We start from the raw sequence: 21891 nt of genomic DNA, 5'->3' as shown, positions 1-21891 counted from the left end.
AGCCTTAGTTACAAGGATGCGAGATTGAACCACTTATTAAAGAGTAATGAGTGTATATAGCAACAAATGAACCAACCAAGGAAACCTTACCATAGATTGATTGAGACCTATGACAGTACACATACGAAGTTGAACACAATGCATCCACACTACGTGTGTTACTCTTTGCAAATAAGATGTTGTCATCAGCGAAGAGGAGATGTGAGATAGGAGGACCAAGTCGGCCTTTCAAACGAGAAAAAACATCTCCTGTTTCTTTGTTTTGATTTTGATATAGAGGAGAGAGAAAGCTGCCATTACAGTCAATGGAGAGCTTTGAGATGGTGCCAAGAAAAGTGGTGGAGATCTGCAACTCCATTGCATGATAGAATAACATGATGTGTGTACCAAGCGAGATGCCCGCTTGGTAATAGGAGTCCGCTGGTAGCCTCGCCAATGGCTGGGTCGCTGGGACACATATGGTGGTGCACGTGCGGCCGTGCAGACGAACAGCATGTCAACACACCAATAACCAAGTTGTTAGGGAAAAGAGTAAGCTCTTCTAAGGATAGGCTAATTCACGAAGCAGCTGCTGCATAGCAAGGTTTCGCCGTCGCAAGATGCATGGTCACACTAGCAGCAGGTTTTCTATTCCACGAACGACTCAAGAAACGATAGACGAAGACAGGTCTGAGCCATCGTTCCTTTATTTTTCGGTCTAATCATCTTATTTGTTAACTAAAATTCAACTAATTTCTCGTCTCAATAAAGTTTATCTCAATTAACAGTTAATCTACATGGATGGATGGAATTACCCTTTTCAAAATAATTAGGGGGTGTACCGAAGCAGAAGTCAAATAATAATGATCATACGACAGAGATGGTGGACATGTTCGGACCGTAGATTGGTCGCTCATGACGACAGTGAGCTGTGGATTTTTTTGCGGGGAAAATACTTGTATTACTCAAACAGTTGGATTACTGTCAAATTCACAAAGTTTTATGACCTCATCAGGTCCTTAACCTAACCAAAAAGTTGTGCGGCTCTAAACCCTACCATAACTTGCCATAGAGTGGCTTGTATTGTTTTGAGTGCGACGTATATGAGTAATACTAGTATTCCGTTCAAGCAGTTTCCTTTGGATCCCCTAGATCAAGGAGTTTCCTGACCTATCAATTTCTTAGCTTCTCAACAAGTTGACGGCCTTGTTAGAGTTAATCTTGTTGTTTAGCTGATTACTTCATGTTTATTTGTGTTCGCATGACACTAGTTGTACGTAGTAGTTGACCAAGTCCTAGCTAGTTGCATGTATTAACTCGTGGCAGAGGGGGTGAATCGGCAGAGAGCGCAGCACAAAGGGATAGAGTGTGCAGTGCAGCGGACGGATTGGCAGCCATTTGTTTGTGTATATACATGCATGCGTTGTTAGGATTAGTCAAGTGTGAGCCAACCAACAAAGCACGTCGTGGACATGTGGCACTAACGTGCAGCTAGTGTGGTTGTGTGCCTAATCTGCATAAAGTTTGTTAATACCGGCCGGCTGCATGGATGCTTGTTCTCGTAGGGTCTTGCGGCCGTTGTGGAGACGCAATACAAGCCCAGGACCTGTGCATGCGTGTAGTTAGTGGAGACTACTAATCGGACCAGCCGCTCTGTGGCTTCACCGTGGATTGCATGCATGTCTAGGTGCGTGTGTGCATGCTAGGCAACAGGTTAGTCGCGTGAGTGGTGCATGGTGGTTGTTGCTACATGCATCGTGTCCTTGTATAAATAGTTCCCTTTGAGTGAATGGAAAAAGTGTGGTGAGCGCAGCACCAAAGATGTACTAGTCAGTATGTTCATCAAGGACGGAGCCTCTCGGCAAAGCAGCGGCTGGTTTTCTCCTTTGTGTATGTCACCATGTGTGTCTATTCCCATGTGTGTGTGCGTTCTTGTGCTATTGAGAGAAGAGAGAGTTGTGAGAGACAACGAGAGGTAGAAGAAGAAGGAGCTGCGAGAGGCGGCGCCAACAGGCCTCAAGACAGTCCGATTCTCCAATTATAGGCAGATTACTCCACTGCAAAGCTAATGATACATCTTCAGAGATTGCTGACAGTTCTAACTCAAGAGCATTATCACACGTGCTAAGATGTCGACATGCAGTAAATATGATCCCACCACTTGAGTCTCTGAGCAACATATCGTTTGCCGACGAGCCATCGGAGAGCAGATATGATCCATCTGTGTCAACGAAAAAACTAGCGTGCTATTTCACCGTTATAGCGTCGTTACAGCGTATTTGAAGAGGAAACACTAAGTTTTAGCAAATTCGGCCGCTACGGCGCTATCACATTATTCCATTCTCTACTAGTGTGAATTCTAACGTCCATTATCTGTTCTCTATCGTTCCAATAGTGCAACGGTGCATCATGGTTAGTCTAGATTCAGCAAAGGTGCAATCTTTCTAGCTCTGTCATGTAAGATTGTAATCTGGTGCTACCAGTAACTGTGAAGTTGACCTCTTAAGCTGAACAATTGTTGCTGTCACTTACTCTACTGCATCTAGGTGTTCCATGATCAGTGGAGGAATTGTGATATACGTATGACATATTTCCTTTAGCTTTCGTGGTGTATTTTTATCCTTTTTTTATGGGAAGGGTGAGCGGGCTTACTAAGCGATGAGAGATATCCATTGAGGACGTAAGTGAGAGAGATGTAGAGTCATGCAAGATAGACACTAGGGGTTGGGACATGTGGCTCGGCCAGGACATCAAAGGATTCTACGTATTTTCCACAAGCATGATCACTACCAATTCTTTAAAAAGAACTGACATTGATAATTGAGTATGACTTCAATTCTTTCTAAAAACGCACATTGATACTTGTGTATGACATGGTGCTAATATTATAGGTCGTACAAGATAAAGCAAGCCACTCATCGAAAAAGTAAAACACATAATTCATTATTCCATTGCCAAATAGTACACTCATTGAAATATTTGTAGATTCATCACACTAATACATATATGAGTAAACAATATAATTCAGGCATGCCCACATAGACTACATAGCATTATTAATGCATGGCGATCGATATCACACTCGCTCACCTTATTCAATTGATTCTATCCTTTAATAATAAAGGCACAAAAGGTAAAGCCAGCCATGTAAGGCAGGCTAGCTAGCCAACATATGGTGCAGGAGGAACAACCACCCATGTATTAGGCACCGGGCCGACATCGTTGTAAATGATAACGCGTTCTTGGTCTTGTGGCGGTGGGGATGGAGCCTCTCCTGGAGGGAGTACTCGGGCAATTCTGATATCTGGCCTCTCCTGATGGATGATCTGAACTGCTGCATTCAGTTCAGTACCAATCAGACCCGGCCACGATTCAGGCACCGGACCAGGCATGTCTACCCTTATCACGCACTAACCCGAGCCTTCCTCCCTTTCGAAACTGTTAATTAACAACAAGCATAAATAATTGAGAAATACATAGATAACCAAGAGAAACATGCATGGTGTTTTGTTTTTATAATAATAATAATAATAATAATAATAATCTCTGGTATTAACTAATAAAGGGATGGGAAACATGCTCTAAACCTAGGAAGATGTCATAATCGAAAGCATTATCTACTAGCCAAACAAGTAATCAGCCTACTGAAATATTTAATGGAAAATTTATGCAACAATAAAAAAAATACATGCCAACCTTTAGGGAAGAAGAGGCAACTATGCCTAACAGAACCTTAGCTTTTCTCGGTGATGATCTTGTGTTCCAGGTATGTGTGTGTATAAATACAAATGTATGAGTGCACTCCCATTTGAGTAGGTTACGCCATGTCGATTATAACAATGCATGCATCTTGCTCACAGTTAATTGATAAGAAGCATCAGCATATGCCCTCCTTGTCCAAATTAAGCATGTCGATGATAACAATGCATTCATTTGTCTTCATTAATTAAGAAATATCAGCATATCCACTGTTGTCGAGATTAACGATGTTGATGGCAAGGATCCATGCATTTTACTTGATTGATTAAGAAACATCAGCATATCCCACTTCCGTTGAGAGTAACGACATCGATGACAAAATAATGCATGCATAGGCGTGTAAGTGGAAATAGCATGTACGTATTTGATATTAGATGTACGTATGCAGAGCATCACCACATAGAAACATGTTTGTTTAAATAAGTGCATCTTATTGCAACATACTTTTGCTCAAGTTATTAATTTCAACACAGATTATTGTTCCATTTATACAGAAAAGTCATCACTACAAGTTGCTTTGGATCTGCGAGTTATATAGAGGTGTCACTGTCGATTCATAGGAAATAATGCATCATTGTGCGTTTTTAGAAAGAATTGAAGTCATACTCAAGTATCAATGTCAGTTCTTTTATAGAATTGCTTAGTGATCAGGCTTGTGGAAAATACGTAGAATCCTTTGACATCCCGACCGTAGCCGCATGTCCCAACCCCTAGTGTGCTATCTTGCCCGTCTCTACATCTCTCTCACTTATGTCCTCAACGGACATCTCTCGTCGCTTAGTAAGCCCGCTGCCCCTCCCCATAAAAAATCGTTGCTTTGAAACATGCATTTACAATTTATTAATTAAATCCGTAATCAAAATTTGGCATAAAATAGTAAGGGGCCAATAAACCAGGACGAGAAGGTTGTAGCTACCTAGGGTTCTCAGTGGAATTAAGACTTAAGTGGGCGAGGTCGGTCAGCTAGAACATGGAATGCAAATATTAATTTCTTAACAGGTGCACGAGATGAACTATTATATATGAGCCTCGAGCTTCCCTGGACCATGCCACGTTGCATGGAAACAGTAGACTGTCATTTTTAGCTTACCCAGCTGCCAGCTCTGCTTGATTCTGTCTATCACGAATGTTTCTTCATTCCATTTTTTCTTCCAAAAACACAGACGCCGACGCAGACGTACACATGCATGCAAAAGAAAAGGCTCATCCACCACTCGGCGTGTTGCACGAGCAAGACGCTGAGATTGAGTCAGACTAATTATGATCGATCAATCCATAAGGCAGTGGTGATGCGGTGGTTAATTAACCAATTAAGGGAGGGGGAGGACGAGCGTGAGGGAGGGAGCTACCCGAATACAAATAATTCATGCATGCCCCATCCATGATGGATGTGTATATACACACTCAATTGATGATCTCCCTCCCCCCCCCCCCCCGGGTGGTTCCTTTCTTAATTTCAGCTGCACGGTTTTAACCAGCTCGTCAAAAGGTACTTATTTGACTAACAAGATTGGAAGATGGTACGGAAATATATTTATCAGTCCTTTTGTTCCAGCAGCTAATGATATAGCTTCTAGATTTGACCGCTCTAATGGTACCCACACTCTCAGCTTGGATCACTAGCTTGTGTTTCGATCTAACAATTTGTTGACATGTAATTTGATGTACTTATTTTATATAATTATATTTGATGTGAAGTTTGGCACCAAAGTAGCTCGATAAAAAGTGAGGCAAAGGAAGACTAAAGTAGGAAAAGGAAAGGCAGGTAACCCGAGTCCATCACAATGCCAAATGAAGCCTTAGTTACAAGGATGCGAGATTGAACCACTTATTAAAGAGTAATGAGTGTATATAGCAACAAATGAACCAACCAAGGAAACCTTACCATAGATTGATTGAGACCTATGACAGTACACATCCGAAGTTGAACACAATGCATCCACACTACGTGTGTTACTCTTTGCAAATAAGATGTTGTCATCAACGAAGAGGAGATGTGAGATAGGAGGACCAAGTCAGCATTTCAAACGAGAAAAAACATCTCCTGTTTCTTTGTTTTGATTTTGATATAGAGGAGAGAGAAAGCTGCCATTACAGTCGATGGAGAGCTTTGAGATGGTGCCAAGAAAAGTGGTGGAGATCTGCAACTCCATTGCACGATAAAATAACATGATGTGTGTATCAAGCGAGATGCGCGCTTGGTAATAGGAGTCCGCTGGTAGCCTCGCCAATGGCTGGGTCGCTGGGACACATATGGTGGTGCATGTGCGGCCGTGCACACGAACAACATGTCAACACACCAATAACCAAGTTGTTAGGGAAAAGAGTGAGCTCTTCTAAGGATAGGCTACTTCACGAAGCAGCAGCTGCATAGCAAGGTTTCGCCGTCGCAAGATGCATGGTCACACTAGCAGAAGGTTTTCTATTCCACGAACGACTCAAGAAACGATAGACGAAGACAGGTCTGAGCCATCGTTCCTTTATTTTTCGGTCTAATCATCTTATTTGTTAACTGAAATTCAAATAATTTCTCGTCTCAATAAAGTTTATCTCAATTAACAATTAATCTACATGGATGGATAGAATTACCCTTTTCAAAATAATTAGGGGGTGTACCGAAGCAGAAGTCAAATAATAATGATCATACGATAGAGATGGTGGACATGTTCGGACCGTAGATTGGTCGTTCATGACGACAGTGAGATGTGGATTTTTTTTGAGGGGAAAATACTTGTATTACTCAAACAGTTGGATTACTGTCAAATTCACCAAGTTTTATGACCTCATCAGGTCCTTAACCTAACCAAAAAGTTGTGCGGCTCTAAACCCTACCATAACTTGCCATAGAGTGGCTTGTATTGTTTTGAGTGCGACGTATATGAGTAATACTAGTATTCGGTTCAAGCAGTTTCCTTTGGATCCCCTAGATCAAGGAGTTTCCTGACCTATCAATTTCTTAGCTTCTCAACAAGTTGACGGCCTTGTTAGAGTTAATCTTGTTGTTTAGCTGATTACTCCATGTTTATTTGTGTTCGCATGACACTAGTTGTAGTAGTTGACGAAGTCCTAGCTAGTTGCATGTATTAACTCGTGGCAGAGGGGGCGAATCGGCAGAGAGCGCAGCACAAAGGGATAGAGTGTGCAGTGCAGCGGACGGATTGGCAGCCATTTGTTTGTGTCTATACATGCATGCGTTGTTAGGATTAGTCAAGTGTGAGCCAACCAACAAAGCACGTCGTGGACATGTGGCACTAACGTGTAGCTAGTGTGGTTGTTTGCCTAATCTGCATAAAGTTTGTTAATACCGGCCGGCTGCATGGATGCTTGTTCTCTTTGGGTCTTGCGGCCGTTGTGGAGACGCAATACAAGCCCAGGACCTGTGCATGCGTGTAGTTAGTGGAGACTACTAATCGGACCAGCCGCTCTGTGGCTTCACCGTGGATTGCATGCATGTCTAGGTGCGTGTGTGCATGCTAGGCAACAGGTTACTCGCGTGAGTGGTGCATGGTGGTTGTTGCTACATGCATCGTGTCCTTGTATAAATAGTTCCCTTTGAGTGAATGGAAAAAGTGTGGTGAGCGCAGCACCAAAGATGTACTAGTCAGTATGTTCATCAAGGGCGGAGCCTCTCGGCAAAGCAGCGGCTGGTTTTCTCCTTTGTGTATGTCACCATGTGTGTCTATTCCCATGTGTCTGTGCGGTCTTGTGCTATTGAGAGAAGAGAGAGTTGTGAGAGACAACGAGAGGTAGAAGAAGAAGGAGCTGCGAGAGGCGGCGCCAACAGGCCTCAAGACAGTCCGATTCTCCAATTATAGGCAGATTACTCCACTGCAAAGCTAATGATACATCTTCAGAGATTGCTGACAGTTCTAACTCAAGAGCATTATCACACGTGCTAAGATGTCGACATGCAGTAAATATGATCCCACCACTTGAGTCTCTGAGCAACATATCGTTTGCCGACGAGCCATCGGAGCGCAGATATGATCCATCTGTATCAACGAAAAAACTAGCGTGCTATTTCACCGTTATAGCGTCGTTACAGCGTATTTGAAGAGGAAACACTAAGTTTTAGCAAATTCGGCCGCTACGGCGCTATCACATTATTCCATTCTCTACTAGTGTGAATTCTAACGTCCATTATCTATTCTCTATCGTTCCAATAGTGCGATGGTGCATCATGGTTGGTCTAGATTCAGCAAAGGTGCAATCTTTCTAGCTCTGTCATGTAAGATTGTAATCTGGTGCTACCAGTAACTGTGAAGTTGACCTCTTAAGTTGAACAATTGTTGCTGTCAATTACTCTACTGCATCTAGGTGTTCCATGATCAGTGGAGGAATTGTGATATACGTATGACATATTTCCTGTAGCTTTCGTGGTGTACTTTTTTCCTTTTTTATGGGAAGGGTGAGCGGGCTTACTAAGCGACGAGAGATATCCATTGAGGACGTAAGTGAGAGAGATGTAGAGACATGCAAGATAGACACTAGGGGTTGGGACATGTGGCTCGGCCAGGACATCAAAGGATTCTACGTATTTTCCACAAGCATGATCACTACCAAATCTTTAAAAAGAACTGACATTGATAATTGAGTATGACTTCAATTATTTCTAAAAACGCACATTGATACTTGTGTATGACATGGTGCTAATATTATAGGCCATACAAGATAAAGCAAGCCACTCATCGAAAAAGTAAAACACATAATTCATTATTCCATTGCCAAATAGTACACTCATTGAAATATTTGTAGATTCATCACACTAATATATATATATATGAGTAAACAATATAATTCAGGCATGCCCACATAGACTACATAGCATTATTAATCGATATCACACACGGTCACCTTATTCAATTGATTCTAGCCTTTAATAATAAAGGCACAAAAGGTAAAGCCAGCCATGTAAGGCAGGCTAGCTAGCCAACATATGGTGCAGGAGGAACAACCACCCATGTATTAGGCACCGGGCCGACATCGTTGTAAATGATAACGCGTTCTTGGTCTTGTGGTGGTGGGAATGGAGCCTTCTAAGGATAGGGAAAAGTTGTTGGGGAAAAGAGTAAGCTCTTCTAAGGATAGGCTCCTTCACGAAGCAGCTGCTGCATAGCAAGGTTTCGCCGTTGCAAGATGCATGGTCACACTAGCAGCAGGTTTTCTATTCCACGAACGACTCAAGAAACGATAGACGAAGACAGGTCTGAGCCATCGTTCCTTTATTTTTCGGTCTAATCATCTTATTTGTTAACTGAAATTTAACTAATTTCTCGTCTCAATAAAGTTTATCTCAATTAACAGTTAATCTACATGGATGGATAGAATTACCCTTTTCAAAATAATTAGGGGTTGTACCGAAGCAGAACTTAAATAATAATGATCATACGATAGAGATGGTGGACATGTTCGGACCGTAGATTGGTCGTTCATGATGACAGTGAGATGTGGATTTTTTTTGCAAGGAAAATACTTGTATTACTCAAACAGTTGGATTACTGTCAAATTCACAAAGTTTTATGACCTCATCAGGTCCTGAACCTAACCAAAAAGTTGTGCGGCTCTAAACCCTACCATAACTTGCCATAGAGTGGCTTGTATTGTTTTGAGTGCGACGTATATGAGTAATACTAGTATTCCGTTCAAGCATTTTCCTTTGGATCCCCTAGATCAAGGAGTTTCCTGACCTATCAATTTCTTAGCTTCTCAACAAGTTGACGGCCTTGTTAGAGTTAATCTTGTTGTTTAGCTGATTACTTCATGTTTATTTGTGTTCGCATGACACTAGTTGTAGTAGTTGACGAAGTCCTAGCTAGTTGCATGTATTAACGCATGGCAGAGGGGGCGAATCGGCAGAGAGTGCAGCACAAAGGGATAGAGTGTGCAGTGCAGCAGACGGATTGGCAGCCATTTGTGTCTATACATGCATGCGTTGTTAGGATTAGTCTAGTGTGAGCCAACCAATAAAGCACGTCGTGGACATGTGGCACTAACGTGTAGCTAGTGTGGTTGTTTGCCTAATCTGCATAAAGTTTGTTAATACCGGCCGGCTGCATGGATGCTTGTTCTCTTTGGGTCTTGCGGCCGTTGTGGAGACGCAATACAAGCCCAGGACCTGTGCATGCGTGTAGTTAGTGGAGACTACTAATCGGACCAGCCGCTCTGTGGCTTCACCGTGGATTGCATGCATGTCTAGGTGCGTGTGTGCATGCTAGGCAACAGGTTACTCGCGTGAGTGGTGCATGGTGGTTGTTGCTACATGCATCGTGTCCTTGTATAAATAGTTCCCTTTGAGTGAATGGAAAAAGTGTGGTGAGCGCAGCACCAAAGATGTACTAGTCAGTATGTTCATCAAGGACGGAGCCTCTCGGCAAAGCAGCGGCTGGTTTTCTCCTTTGTGTATGTCACCATGTGTGTCTATTCCCATGTGTGTGTGCGGTCTTGTGCTATTGAGAGAAGAGAGAGTTGTGAGAGACAACGAGAGGTAGAAGAAGAAGGAGCTGCGAGAGGCGGCGCCAACAGGCCTCAAGACAGTCCGATTCTCCAATTATAGGCAGATTACTCCACTGCAAAGCTAATGATACATCTTCAGAGATTGCTGACAGTTCTAACTCAAGAGCATTATCACACGTGCTAAGATGTCGACATCCAGTAAATATGATCCCACCACTTGAGTCTCTGAGCAACATATCGTTTGCCGACGAGCCATCGGAGCGCAGATATGATCCATCTGTATCAACGAAAAAACTAGCGTGCTATTTCACCGTTATAGCGTCGTTACAGCGTATTTGAAGAGGAAACACTAAGTTTTAGCAAATTCGGCCGCTACGGCGCTATCACATTATTCCATTCTCTACTAGTGTGAATTCTAACGTCCATTATCTATTCTCTATCGTTCCAATAGTGCGATGGTGCATCATGGTTGGTCTAGATTCAGCAAAGGTGCAATCTTTCTAGCTCTGTCATGTAAGATTGTAATCTGGTGCTACCAGTAACTGTGAAGTTGACCTCTTAAGTTGAACAATTGTTGCTGTCAATTACTCTACTGCATCTAGGTGTTCCATGATCAGTGGAGGAATTGTGATATACGTATGACATATTTCCTGTAGCTTTCGTGGTGTACTTTTTTCCTTTTTTATGGGAAGGGTGAGCGGGCTTACTAAGCGACGAGAGATATCCATTGAGGACGTAAGTGAGAGAGATGTAGAGACATGGTGCTAATATTATAGGCCGTACAAGATAAAGCAAGCCACTCATCGAAAAAGTAAAACACATAATTCATTATTCCGTTGCCAAATAGTACACTCATTGAAATATTTGTAGATTCATCACACTAATACATATATGAGTAAACAATATAATTCAGGCATGCCCACATAGACTACATAGCATTATTAATGCATGGCGATCGATATCACACTCGCTCACCTTATTCAATTGATTCTATCCTTTAATAATAAAGGCACAAAAGGTAAAGCCAGCCATGTAAGGCAGGCTAGCTAGCCAACATATGGTGCAGGAGGAACAACCACCCATGTATTAGGCACCGGGCCGACATCGTTGTAAATGATAACGCGTTCTTGGTCTTGTGGCGGTGGGGATGGAGCCTCTCCTGGAGGGAGTACTCGGGCAATTCTGATATCTGGCCTCTCCTGATGGATGATCTGAACTGCTGCATTCAGTTCAGTACCAATCAGACCCGGCCACGATTCAGGCACCGGACCAGGCATGTCTACCCTTATCACGCACTAACCCGAGCCTTCCTCCCTTTCGAAACTGTTAATTAACAACAAGCATAAATAATTGAGAAATACATAGATAACCAAGAGAAACATGCATGGTGTTTTGTTTTTATAATAATAATAATAATAATAATAATAATAATCTCTGGTATTAACTAATAAAGGGATGGGAAACATGCTCTAAACCTAGGAAGATGTCATAATCGAAAGCATTATCTACTAGCCAAACAAGTAATCAGCCTACTGAAATATTTAATGGAAAATTTATGCAACAATAAAAAAATACATGCCAACCTCTAGGGAAGAAGAGGCAACTATGCCTAACAGAACCTTAGCTTTTCTCGTGGTGATGATCTTGTGTTCCAGGTATGTGTGTGTATAAATACAAATGTATGAGTGCACTCCCATTTGAGTAGGTTACGCCATGTCGATTATAACAATGCATGCATTTTGCTCACAGTTAATTGATAAGAAGCATCAGCATATGCCCTCCTTGTCCAAATTAAGCATGTCGATGATAACAATGCATTCATTTGTCTTCATTAATTAAGAAATATCAGCATATCCACTGTTGTCGAGATTAACGATGTTGATGGCAAGGATCCATGCATTTTACTTGATTGATTAAGAAACATCAGCATATCCCACTTCCGTTGAGAGTAACGACGTCGATGACAAAATAATGCATGCATAAGCGTGTAGGTGGAAATAGCATGTAGGTATTTGATATTAGATGTACGTATGCAGAGCATCACCACATAGAAACATGTTTGTTTAAATAAGTGCATCTTATTGCAACATACTTTTGCGCAAGTTATTAATTTCAACACAGATTATTGTTCCATTTATACAGAAAAGTCATCACTACAAGTTGCTTTGGATCTGCGAGTTATATAGAGGTGTCACTGTCGATTCATAGGAAATAATGCATCATTGTGCGTTTTTAGAAAGAATTGAAGTCATACTCAAGTATCAATGTCAGTTCTTTTATAGAATTGCTTAGTGATCAGGCTTGTGGAAAATACGTAGAATCCTTTGACATCCCGACCGTAGCCGCATGTCCCAACCCCTAGTGTGCTATCTTGCCCGTCTCTACATCTCTCTCACTTATGTCCTCAACGGACATCTCTCGTCGCTTAGTAAGCCCGCTGCCCCTCCCCATTAAAAATCGTTGCTTTGAAACATGCATTTACAATTTATTAATTAAATCCGTAATCAAAATTTGGCATAAAATAGTAAGGGGCCAATAAACCAGGACGAGAAGGTTGTAGCTACCTAGGGTTCTCAGTGGAATTAAGACTTAAGTGGGCGAGGTCGGTCGGCTAGAACATGGAATGCAATTATTAATTTCTTAACAGGTGCATGAGATGAACTATTATATATGAGCCTCGAGCTTCCCTGGACCATGCCACGTTGCATGGAAACAGTACACATGTCATTTTTAGCTTACCCAGCTGCCAGCTCTGCTTGATTCTGTCTATCACGAATGTTTCTTCATTCCATTTTTTCTTTCAAAAACACAGACGCCGACGCAGACGTACACGTGCATGCAAAAGAAAAGGCTCATCCACCACTCGGCGTGTTGCACGAGCAAGACGCTGAGATTGAGTCGGACAAATTATGATCGATCAATCCATAAGGCAGTGGTGATGCGGTGGTTAATTAACCAATTAAGGGAGGGGGAGGCCGAGCGGGAGGGAGGGAGCTACCCGAATACAAATAATTCATGCATGCCCCATCCATGATGGATGTGTATATACACACTCCATTGATGATCTGCCTCCCCCCCCCCCCCCCCCCGGGTGGTTCCTTTCTTAATTTCAGCTGCACGGTTTTAACCAGCTCGTCAAAAGGTACTTATTTGACTAACAAGATTGGAAGATGGTACGGAAATATATTTATCAATTCTTTTGTTCCAGCAGCTAATGATATAGCTTCTAGATTTGACCGCTCTAATGGTACCCACACTCTCAGCTTGGATCACTAGCTTGTGTTTCGATTTAACAATTTGTTCACATGTAATTTGATGTACTTATTTTATATAATTATATTTGATGTGAATTTTGGCACCAAAGTAGCTCGATAAAAAGTGAGGCAAAGGAAGACTAAAGTAGGAAAAGGAAAGGCAGGTAACCCGAGTCCATCACAATGCCAAATGAAGCCTTAGTTACAAGGATGCGAGATTGAACCACTTATTAAAGAGTAATGAGTGTATATAGCAACAAATGAACCAACCAAGGAAACCTTACCATAGATTGATTGAGACCTATGACAGTACACATCCGAAGTTGAACACAATGCATCCACACTACGTGTGTTACTCTTTGCAAATAAGATGTTGTCATCAGCGAAGAGGAGATGTGAGATAGGAGGACCAAGTCGGCCTTTCAAACGAGAAAAAACATCTCCTCTTTCTTTGTTTTGATTTTGATATAGAGGAGAGAGAAAGCTGCCATTACAGTCAATGGAGAGCTTTGAGATGGTGCCAAGAAAAGTGGTGGAGATCTGCAACTCCATTGCATGATAGAATAACATGATGTGTGTACCAAGCGAGATGCCCGCTTGGTAATAGGAGTCCGCTGGTAGCCTCGCCAATGGCTGGGTCGCTGGAACACATATGGTGGTGCACGTGCGGCCGTGCAGACGAACAGCATGTCAACACACCAATAACCAAGTTGTTAGGGAAAAGAGTAAGCTCTTCTAAGGATAGGCTAATTCACGAAGCAGCTGCTGCATAGCAAGGTTTCGCCGTCGCAAGATGCATGGTCACACTAGCAGCAGGTTTTCTATTCCACGAACGACTCAAGAAACGATAGACGAAGACAGGTCTGAGCCATCGTTCCTTTATTTTTCGGTCTAATCATCTTATTTGTTAACTGAAATTCAACTAATTTCTCGTCTCAATAAAGTTTATCTCAATTAACAGTTAATCTACATGGATGGATGGAATTACCCTTTTCAAAATAATTAGGGGGTGTACCGAAGCAGAAGTCAAATAATAATGATCATACGACAGAGATGGTGGACATGTTCGGACCGTAGATTGGTCGCTCATGACGACAGTGAGATGTGGATTTTTTTGCGGGGAAAATACTTGTATTACTCAAACAGTTGGATTACTGTCAAATTCACAAAGTTTTATGACCTCATCAGGTCCTTAACCTAACCAAAAAGTTGTGCGGCTCTAAACCCTACCATAACTTGCCATAGAGTGGCTTGTATTGTTTTGAGTGCGACGTATATGAGTAATACTAGTATCCCGTTCAAGCAGTTTCCTTTGGATCCCCTAGATCAAGGAGTTTCCTGACCTATCAATTTCTTAGCTTCTCAACAAGTTGACGGCCTTGTTAGAGTTAATCTTGTTGTTTAGCTGATTACTTCATGTTTATTTGTGTTCGCATGATACTAGTTGTACGTAGTAGTTGACCAAGTCCTAGCTAGTTGCATGTATTAACTCGTGGCAGAGGGGGCGAATCGGCAGAGAGCGCAGCACAAAGGGATAGAGTGTGCAGTGCAGCGGACGGATTGGCATCCATTTGTTTGTGTATATACATGCATGCGTTGTTAGGATTAGTCAAGTGTGAGCCAACCAACAAAGCACGTCGTGGACATGTGGCACTAACGTGTAGCTAGTGTGGTTGTGTGCCTAATCTGCATAAAGTTTGTTAATACCGGCCGGCTGCATGGATGCTTGTTCTCGTAGGGTCTTGCGGCCGTTGTGGAGACGCAATACAAGCCCAGGACCTGTGCATGCGTGTAGTTAGTGGAGACTACTAATCGGACCAGCCGCTCTGTGGCTTCACCGTGGATTGCATGCATGTCTAGGTGCGTGTGTGCATGCTAGGCAACAGGTTAGTCGCGTGAGTGGTGCATGGTGGTTGTTGCTACATGCATCGTGTCCTTGTATAAATAGTTCCCTTTGAGTGAATGGAAAAAGTGTGGTGAGCGCAGCACCAAAGATGTACTAGTCAGTATGTTCATCAAGGACGGAGCCTCTCGGCAAAGCAGCGGCTGGTTTTCTCCTTTGTGTATGTCACCATGTGTGTCTATTCCCATGTGTGTGTGCGTTCTTGTGCTATTGAGAGAAGAGAGAGTTGTGAGAGACAACGAGAGGTAGAAGAAGAAGGAGCTGCGAGAGGCGGTGCCAACAGGCCTCAAGACAGTCCGATTCTCCAATTATAGGCAGATTACTCCACTGCAAAGCTAATGATACATCTTCAGAGATTGCTGACAGTTCTAACTCAAGAGCATTATCACACGTGCTAAGATGTCGACATGCAGTAAATATGATCCCACCACTTGAGTCTCTGAGCAACATATCGTTTGCCGACGAGCCATCGGAGCGCAGATATGATCCATCTGTGTCAACGAAAAAACTAGCGTGCTATTTCACCGTTATAGCGTCGTTACAGCGTATTTGAAGAGGAAACACTAAGTTTTAGCAAATTCGGCCGCTACGGCGCTATCACATTATTCCATTCTCTACTAGTGTGAATTCTAACGTCCATTATCTGTTCTCTATCGTTCCAATAGTGCAACGGTGCATCATGGTTGGTCTAGATTCAGCAAAGGTGCAATCTTTCCAGCTCTGTCATGTAAGATTGTAATCTGGTGCTACCAGTAACTGTGAAGTTGACCTCTTAAGCTGAACAATTGTTGCTGTCACTTACTCTACTGCATCTAGGTGTTCCATGATCAGTGGAGGAATTGTGATATACGTATGACATATTTCCTTTAGCTTTCGTGGTGTATTTTTTTCCTTTTTTTATGGGAAGGGTGAGCGGGCTTACTAAGCGATGAGAGATATCCATTGAGGACGTAAGTGAGAGAGATGTAGAGACATGCAAGATAGACACTAGGGGTTGGGACATGTGGCTCGGCCAGGACATCAAAGGATTCTACGTATTTTCCACAAGCATGATCACTACCAATTCTTTAAAAAGAACTGACATTGATAATTGAGTATGACTTCAATTCTTTCTAAAAACGCACATTGATACTTGTGTATGACATGGTGCTAATATTATAGGCCGTACAAGATAAAGCAAGCCACTCATCGAAAAGGTAAAACACATAATTCATTATTCCATTGCCAAATAGTACACTCATTGAAATATTTGTAGATTCATCACACTAATACATATATGAGTAAACAATATAATTCAGGCATGCCCACATAGACTACATAGCATTATTAATGCATGGCGATCGATATCACACTCGCTCACCTTATTCAATTGATTCTAGCCTTTAATAATAAAGGCACAAAAGGTAAAGCCAGCCATGTAAGGCAGGCTAGCTAGCCAACATATGGTGCAGGAGGAACAACCACCCATGTATTAGGCACCGGGCCAACATCGTTGTAAATGATAACGCGTTCTTGGTCTTGTGGCGGTGGGGATGGAGCCTCTCCTGGAGGGAGTACTCGGGCAATTCTGATATCTGGCCTCTCCTGATGGATGATCTGAACTGCTGCATTCAGTTCAGTACCAATCAGACCCGGCCACGATTCAGGTACCGGACCAGGCATGTCTACCCTTATCACGCACTAACCCGAGCCTTCGTCCCTTTCGAAACTGTTACTTAACAACAAGCATAAATATTTGAGAAATACATAGATAACCAAGAGAAACATGCATGGTGTTTTGTTTTTATAATAATAATAATAATAATAATCTCTGGTATTAACTAATAAAGGGATGGGAAACATGCTCTAAACCTAGGAAGATGTCATAATCGAAAGCATTATCTACTAGCCAAACAAGTAATCAGCCTACTGAAATATTTAATGGAAAATTTATGCAACAATAAAAAAATACATGCCAACCTTTAGGGAAGAAGAGGCAACTATGCCTAACAGAACCTTAGCTTTTCTCGTGGTGATGATCTTGTGTTCCAGGTATGTGTGTGTATAAATACAAATGTATGAGTGCACTCCCATTTGAGTAGGTTACGCCATGTCGATTATAACAATGCATGCATTTTGCTCACAGTTAATTGATAAGAAGCATCAGCATATGCCCTCCTTGTCCAAATTAAGCATGTCGATGATAACAATGCATTCATTTGTCTTCATTAATTAAGAAATATCAGCATATCCACTGTTGTCGAGATTAACGATGTTGATGGCAAGGATCCATGCATTTTACTTGATTGATTAAGAAACATCAGCATATCCCACTTCCGTTGAGAGTAACGACGTCGATGACAAAATAATGCATGCATAAGCGTGTAGGTGGAAATAGCATGTAGGTATTTGATATTAGATGTACGTATGCAGAGCATCACCACATAGAAACATGTTTGTTTAAATAAGTGCATCTTATTGCAACATACTTTTGCGCAAGTTATTAATTTCAACACAGATTATTGTTCCATTTATACAGAAAAGTCATCACTACAAGTTGCTTTGGATCTGCGAGTTATATAGAGGTGTCACTGTCGATTCATAGGAAATAATGCATCATTGTGCGTTTTTAGAAAGAATTGAAGTCATACTCAAGTATCAATGTCAGTTCTTTTATAGAATTGCTTAGTGATCAGGCTTGTGGAAAATACGTAGAATCCTTTGACATCCCGACCGTAGCCGCATGTCCCAACCCCTAGTGTGCTATCTTGCCCGTCTCTACATCTCTCTCACTTATGTCCTCAACGGACATCTCTCGTCGCTTAGTAAGCCCGCTGCCCCTCCCCATTAAAAATCGTTGCTTTGAAACATGCATTTACAATTTATTAATTAAATCCGTAATCAAAATTTGGCATAAAATAGTAAGGGGCCAATAAACCAGGACGAGAAGGTTGTAGCTACCTAGGGTTCTCAGTGGAATTAAGACTTAAGTGGGCGAGGTCGGTCGGCTAGAACATGGAATGCAATTATTAATTTCTTAACAGGTGCATGAGATGAACTATTATATATGAGCCTCGAGCTTCCCTGGACCATGCCACGTTGCATGGAAACAGTACACATGTCATTTTTAGCTTACCCAGCTGCCAGCTCTGCTTGATTCTGTCTATCACGAATGTTTCTTCATTCCATTTTTTCTTTCAAAAACACAGACGCCGACGCAGACGTACACGTGCATGCAAAAGAAAAGGCTCATCCACCACTCGGCGTGTTGCACGAGCAAGACGCTGAGATTGAGTCGGACAAATTATGATCGATCAATCCATAAGGCAGTGGTGATGCGGTGGTTAATTAACCAATTAAGGGAGGGGGAGGCCGAGCGGGAGGGAGGGAGCTACCCGAATACAAATAATTCATGCATGCCCCATCCATGATGGATGTGTATATACACACTCCATTGATGATCTGCCTCCCCCCCCCCCCCCCCCCCCCGGGTGGTTCCTTTCTTAATTTCAGCTGCACGGTTTTAACCAGCTCGTCAAAAGGTACTTATTTGACTAACAAGATTGGAAGATGGTACGGAAATATATTTATCAATTCTTTTGTTCCAGCAGCTAATGATATAGCTTCTAGATTTGACCGCTCTAATGGTACCCACACTCTCAGCTTGGATCACTAGCTTGTGTTTCGATTTAACAATTTGTTCACATGTAATTTGATGTACTTATTTTATATAATTATATTTGATGTGAATTTTGGCACCAAAGTAGCTCGATAAAAAGTGAGGCAAAGGAAGACTAAAGTAGGAAAAGGAAAGGCAGGTAACCCGAGTCCATCACAATGCCAAATGAAGCCTTAGTTACAAGGATGCGAGATTGAACCACTTATTAAAGAGTAATGAGTGTATATAGCAACAAATGAACCAACCAAGGAAACCTTACCATAGATTGATTGAGACCTATGACAGTACACATCCGAAGTTGAACACAATGCATCCACACTACGTGTGTTACTCTTTGCAAATAAGATGTTGTCATCAGCGAAGAGGAGATGTGAGATAGGAGGACCAAGTCGGCCTTTCAAACGAGAAAAAACATCTCCTCTTTCTTTGTTTTGATTTTGATATAGAGGAGAGAGAAAGCTGCCATTACAGTCAATGGAGAGCTTTGAGATGGTGCCAAGAAAAGTGGTGGAGATCTGCAACTCCATTGCATGATAGAATAACATGATGTGTGTACCAAGCGAGATGCCCGCTTGGTAATAGGAGTCCGCTGGTAGCCTCGCCAATGGCTGGGTCGCTGGAACACATATGGTGGTGCACGTGCGGCCGTGCAGACGAACAGCATGTCAACACACCAATAACCAAGTTGTTAGGGAAAAGAGTAAGCTCTTCTAAGGATAGGCTAATTCACGAAGCAGCTGCTGCATAGCAAGGTTTCGCCGTCGCAAGATGCATGGTCACACTAGCAGCAGGTTTTCTATTCCACGAACGACTCAAGAAACGATAGACGAAGACAGGTTTGAGCCATCGTTCCTTTATTTTTCGGTCTAATCATCTTATTTGTTAACTGAAATTCAACTAATTTCTCGTCTCAATAAAGTTTATCTCAATTAACAGTTAATCTACATGGATGGATGGAATTACCCTTTTCAAAATAATTAGGGGGTGTACCGAAGCAGAAGTCAAATAATAATGATCATACGACAGAGATGGTGGACATGTTCGGACCGTAGATTGGTCGCTCATGACGACAGTGAGATGTGGATTTTTTTGCGGGGAAAATACTTGTATTACTCAAACAGTTGGATTACTGTCAAATTCACAAAGTTTTATGACCTCATCAGGTCCTTAACCTAACCAAAAAGTTGTGCGGCTCTAAACCCTACCATAACTTGCCATAGAGTGGCTTGTATTGTTTTGAGTGCGACGTATATGAGTAATACTAGTATTCCGTTCAAGCAGTTTCCTTTGGATCCCCTAGATCAAGGAGTTTCCTGACCTATCAATTTCTTAGCTTCTCAACAAGTTGACGGCCTTGTTAGAGTTAATCTTGTTGTTTAGCTGATTACTTCATGTTTATTTGTGTTCGCATGATACTAGTTGTACGTAGTAGTTGACCAAGTCCTAGCTAGTTGCATGTATTAACTCGTGGCAGAGGGGGCGAATCGGCAGAGAGCGCAGCACAAAGGGATAGAGTGTGCAGTGCAGCGGACGGATTGGCAGCCATTTGTTTGTGTATATACATGCATGCGTTGTTAGGATTAGTCAAGTGTGAGCCAACCAACAAAGCACGTCGTGGACATGTGGCACTAACGTGTAGCTAGTGTGGTTGTGTGCCTAATCTGCATAAAGTTTGTTAATACCGGCCGGCTGCATGGATGCTTGTTCTTGTAGGGTCTTGCGGCCGTTGTGGAGACGCAATACAAGCCCAGGACCTGTGCATGCGTGTAGTTAGTGGAGACTACTAATCGGACCAGCCGCTCTGTGGCTTCACCGTGGATTGCATGCATGTCTAGGTGCGTGTGTGCATGCTAGGCAACAGGTTAGTCGCGTGAGTGGTGCATGGTGGTTGTTGCTACATGCATCGTGTCCTTGTATAAATAGTTCCCTTTGAGTGAATGGAAAAAGTGTGGTGAGCGCAGCACCAAAGATGTACTAGTCAGTATGTTCATCAAGGACGGAGCCTCTCGGCAAAGCAGCGGCTGGTTTTCTCCTTTGTGTATGTCACCATGTGTGTCTATTCCCATGTGTGTGTGCGTTCTTGTGCTATTGAGAGAAGAGAGAGTTGTGAGAGACAACGAGAGGTAGAAGAAGAAGGAGCTGCGAGAGGCGGTGCCAACAGGCCTCAAGACAGTCCGATTCTCCAATTATAGGCAGATTACTCCACTGCAAAGCTAATGATACATCTTCAGAGATTGCTGACAGTTCTAACTCAAGAGCATTATCACACGTGCTAAGATGTCGACATGCAGTAAATATGATCCCACCACTTGAGTCTCTGAGCAACATATCGTTTGCCGACGAGCCATCGGAGCGCAGATATGATCCATCTGTGTCAACGAAAAAACTAGCGTGCTATTTCACCGTTATAGCGTCGTTACAGCGTATTTGAAGAGGAAACACTAAGTTTTAGCAAATTCGGCCGCTACGGCGCTATCACATTATTCCATTCTCTACTAGTGTGAATTCTAACGTCCATTATCTGTTCTCTATCGTTCCAATAGTGCAACGGTGCATCATGGTTGGTCTAGATTCAGCAAAGGTGCAATCTTTCCAGCTCTGTCATGTAAGATTGTAATCTAGTGCTACCAGTAACTGTGAAGTTGACCTCTTAAGCTGAACAATTGTTGCTGTCACTTACTCTACTGCATCTAGGTGTTCCATGATCAGTGGAGGAATTGTGATATACGTATGACATATTTCCTTTAGCTTTCGTGGTGTATTTTTTTCCTTTTTTTATGGGAAGGGTGAGCGGGCTTACTAAGCGATGAGAGATATCCATTGAGGACGTAAGTGAGAGAGATGTAGAGACATGCAAGATAGACACTAGGGGTTGGGACATGTGG

The sequence above is a fragment of the Aegilops tauschii genome, chromosome 6 (assembly GCF_002575655.3).
Source record: "Aegilops tauschii subsp. strangulata cultivar AL8/78 chromosome 6, Aet v6.0, whole genome shotgun sequence".
In the NCBI taxonomy this organism is placed as follows: Eukaryota; Viridiplantae; Streptophyta; class Magnoliopsida; order Poales; family Poaceae; genus Aegilops; species Aegilops tauschii.
This window is presented reverse-complemented; position numbering follows the sequence as displayed.